Source organism: Hylobates moloch, unplaced genomic scaffold (genome assembly GCF_009828535.3).
Source record: "Hylobates moloch isolate HMO894 unplaced genomic scaffold, HMol_V3 SCAFFOLD_1, whole genome shotgun sequence".
NCBI classification, from domain to species: Eukaryota; Metazoa; Chordata; class Mammalia; order Primates; family Hylobatidae; genus Hylobates; species Hylobates moloch.
This window is the reverse complement of record NW_026652276.1, coordinates 71,195,645-71,199,266: the sequence shown is the minus strand read 5'-3', so window position 1 is coordinate 71,199,266 and position 3,622 is coordinate 71,195,645. Positions and strand designations below refer to the sequence as shown.

Sequence of the window (3,622 nt, the reverse complement as noted above, 5' to 3'; positions counted from 1 at the left end):
GGATTACAGGTGTGAGCCACTGTGCCCAGCCTGTGCACTGCATTAATCAACTCAGACTGCCCATAAAAGCCACCACAGTCTGGGTGGCTTTAACAACAGAAATTTATTTTCTTTAAGTTCTGGAGGCAAGAAGTCCAAGATCAAGGAGTTATCAGGGCTGGTTTCTGTTGAGGACTCTCCTCCTGGCTTGTAGGCAGTTACCTCTTGCTGCGTCATCACATGGCCTCTTCTCTACACTTGTAGAGAGGGAGAGTGACAGAGGGGTGTCTTGTCTCTCTTTTAAAATAAGGACATCAGTCTTATTGGATTAGGGTCTCACCCTTCTGACCTCATTTAACCTTAAGTACCTCCCTAAAAGTCCTGTCTCCAAATACAGTCACTTTGGAAGCTAGGGCCTCAACATATAAATTTTGAGAGGACATGAGTCAGTTCACAACAACTACCTCCTCAGTTTTTTTTGTTTTTTTGTTTGAGATGGAGTTTCGCTCTTGTTGACCAGGCTGGAGTGCAGTGACACGATCTCAGCTCACCGCAATCTCCGCCTCCCGAGTTCAAGCAATTCTCCTGCCTCAGCCTCCTGAGTAGCTGGGATTACAGGCCTGCGCCACCACACCTGGCTAATTTTGTATTTTTAGTAGAGACAGGGTTTCTCCGTGTTGGTCAGGCTGGCCTCAAACTTCCGACCTCAGTTGATCCTCCTGCCTCGGCCTCCCAAAGTGCTGGGATTACAGGCTGAGCCACCGCGCCCGGCCTCTTCTCAGTTTTTTGTAAATCTAGAACTATTCTAAAAAATAAAATATATTAATAAAAAATTTAGATTCCCTAAGCAACCTAAGTGTCCATTAACAGACAAATGGACAATGAAAATGTGGTACATATACACAATGAAGTATTATACAGCCATGAATAAAGAATAAGATCCTGTCATTTGCAAAAACATGGATGGAACTGGAGATCATTATGTTAAGTGAAATAATCCAGGCACAGAAAGACAAACTTCACACAGTCTCACTGATTTGTGGAAACTAAAAATTAAAAAAATGGAACTCACTGAGATAGAGGGTAGAAGGTTGGTTAACAGAGGCTGGAATGGTAGTCAGAGGTGGGGTGGAGTGTGGGCATGGTTAATGGGTACAAAAATATAGTTAGAATGAATAAGATCTAGTATTTGATAGCACAACAGTGTGATTACAGTCAACAATAATTTATTGTACATTTAAAAATAACTAAAAGAATATAATTGAATTGTTTGTAACACAAAGGATAAATGCTTTAGGTCATAAATACCCCATTTACCCTGATGTGAGTATTATGCATTGCCTGTCTGTACTAAAATACCTCATGTATCCCATAAATATATATATATATATATATACCTACTATGTACCCACAAAAATTTAAAAAAAAACTTTAGATACCCAAACCAAACTTTTAGAGATAAAAATACATCTGAGATGAAAATACGTTGGATGTATTGTGCCATTGGATGGGAATGTAAGTGCCATTGCATGGGAATAATGGCAGATTAAACAATGCAGAAGAAAAAATTATGGATTTTGAAGACACAGCAATAGAAAGTTCACAAGGAGCCGCCTCTACCGCAGGCTTGTGAGAATCGAGGCCCCCGCCAGTGTACCCATGTATCAAAACCAGTTCACAGCCTGGTACCGGTGGATGCTGGTGGTCTATGGGATTGGTTGGTGATCTATGGGATTGGCACCTGGTCTCTGGTGGGCTCAATGCTTTACTTTGGCCAGAAAATGGCGAAGTTGTCAGGTGATGAAGTATAGCAAAAGGATGGCTCAACAAGTGAAGTACCCAGTGAACTATCTGAACCCCCAAAAGGGTTTTATGTGGAAACAATTGTCGCATATAAAGAAGATTTTGTTCCAATTACTGAAAAGATCCTCAACAACTGGAAATCACGGACTGGTGGCCCTGGTGCAGAACCATGACTGGCTACTGAATTCTGAAAACTAAGACTTGGTTCAACATTTAAATTTGATAGATGCCTTGATTCCCATTTTGTGTTTGTGAAAAGCACCTATATTTAATTTTGCTGTAAAACATAATCACTAATAATATGCAGTAAATCTTTTCTTGAAGGAAACTAAAAAAAAAGAAAGAAAGTTCTCATGAAACAGACGGAGAAAAAAAGTCTAAAAAAAAAAAAACAGTTTCAATAAGCAGTGGATAACTTCAAGTAGCCTAATATATATGTAATTGAAGTCCCAAGACAGAGTATACTAATTTGCTAGGGCTACCATAACAAAATACCACAGACTGGGTAGCTTAAATTAAAATGTATTTTCTCATGTTTCTGGAGGCTGGAAGACTAAGATCAAAATGCTGACAGATTCTGTTTTTCCTGAGGCCTCTCTCTTTGGCTGGTGGACAGCCACCTTCTTGCTGTCTCCTTTCATGGCCTTTTCTTTGTGTGTGCCTCCCTGTTGTCTCTACCTCTTCTTATACGGACACCAGTCATATTGGGTTAGGGCCCCACTCTTATAACTTTAACTTTAATTACCCCTTTAAAGGCCCCATCTTCAAATGCAGATTGAAGGGGGTTAGTTTCAATGTATGAATTCAATCCATAACAGACAGGAAAGAGATAGGAGAACCAAATTTTTTTGAAGAAATAATGGCTGAAAATTGTCCAATTTTGATGAAAACTCTAAACCCAGAGATCCAAGAAGCTCGACAAACCTAAGCACAAGACACAAGAAGAAAACTATACCATGGGACATGATAAACTGTCCAAAGCCAGAGATAAAGAGAAAAACCTTAAAAGCAGCCAGAAAAAAAAAGGGTTTATTATGTATGGAATAAACAAGGTAAGAATGAAAGTAGAAAGGTAGACTTCTTGTCAGAAACAATGCAAACCCGAAGAAAGTGAAGCAACATCTTTAAAGTACTGACGGAAAAAAAATTGTCAATGTAGAATTTTATACCCAGTGAAAACCTCTTAACGACTTCTTCAGACATATAAAAGCTAAAAGCTTTTCACTAGCAAATCTGTACTATAAGAAATGTTAAAGGAAGTCCTTGAGGCAGAAGGAAAATGATATCAGACGGAAATCTAGATTTACACAAAGGAAAGAAGAGAATCAGAAGTGGTACCTATTTGAGTAGTAATAAAAGACTCTTTTGTTATTTAGAAAAATCTCTTTAAAGTATAATTGACCATTTAAAGCAAAAATAATAAGATATTGTAGGACTATAATAAGTACAGTTGACCCTTGAAAAACACTAGTGTAGACTGTGTGACTCCACATACACAGATTTCTAAAAATAAATGTATTGAAAACATTTTTGGAGATTTGAGACAATTTGAAAAAACAGATGAACTGCATGCATATCTAGAAATATTGAAACAATTTAAAAAGGTATATCATGAATGCATAAAATATATGAAGATACTAAGCCTTTATCATTTACTACCATAAAATATACACAAATCTATTATAAAAGGTTAAAATTTATCAAAACTTATGCACAAAAACACAGACCATATGTGGCGCCATTTGAAGTCAAGAAAAATGTAAACAAACATAAGAATGCAGTATTAAATCATAGCTGCATAAAATTAACAGCAGTACATACTGTACTACTGTAATATTTC

The 3,622-nt window shown here is 37.4% G+C and overlaps 1 pseudogene; it reads left to right on the top strand.

The window, feature by feature from the left end:
- The first annotated feature begins 1,638 nt into the window (after positions 1-1,638).
- On the top strand, positions 1,639-1,955 carry LOC116809538 (small integral membrane protein 26-like; annotated as a pseudogene).
- The last annotated feature ends 1,667 nt before the right edge of the window (positions 1,956-3,622 follow it).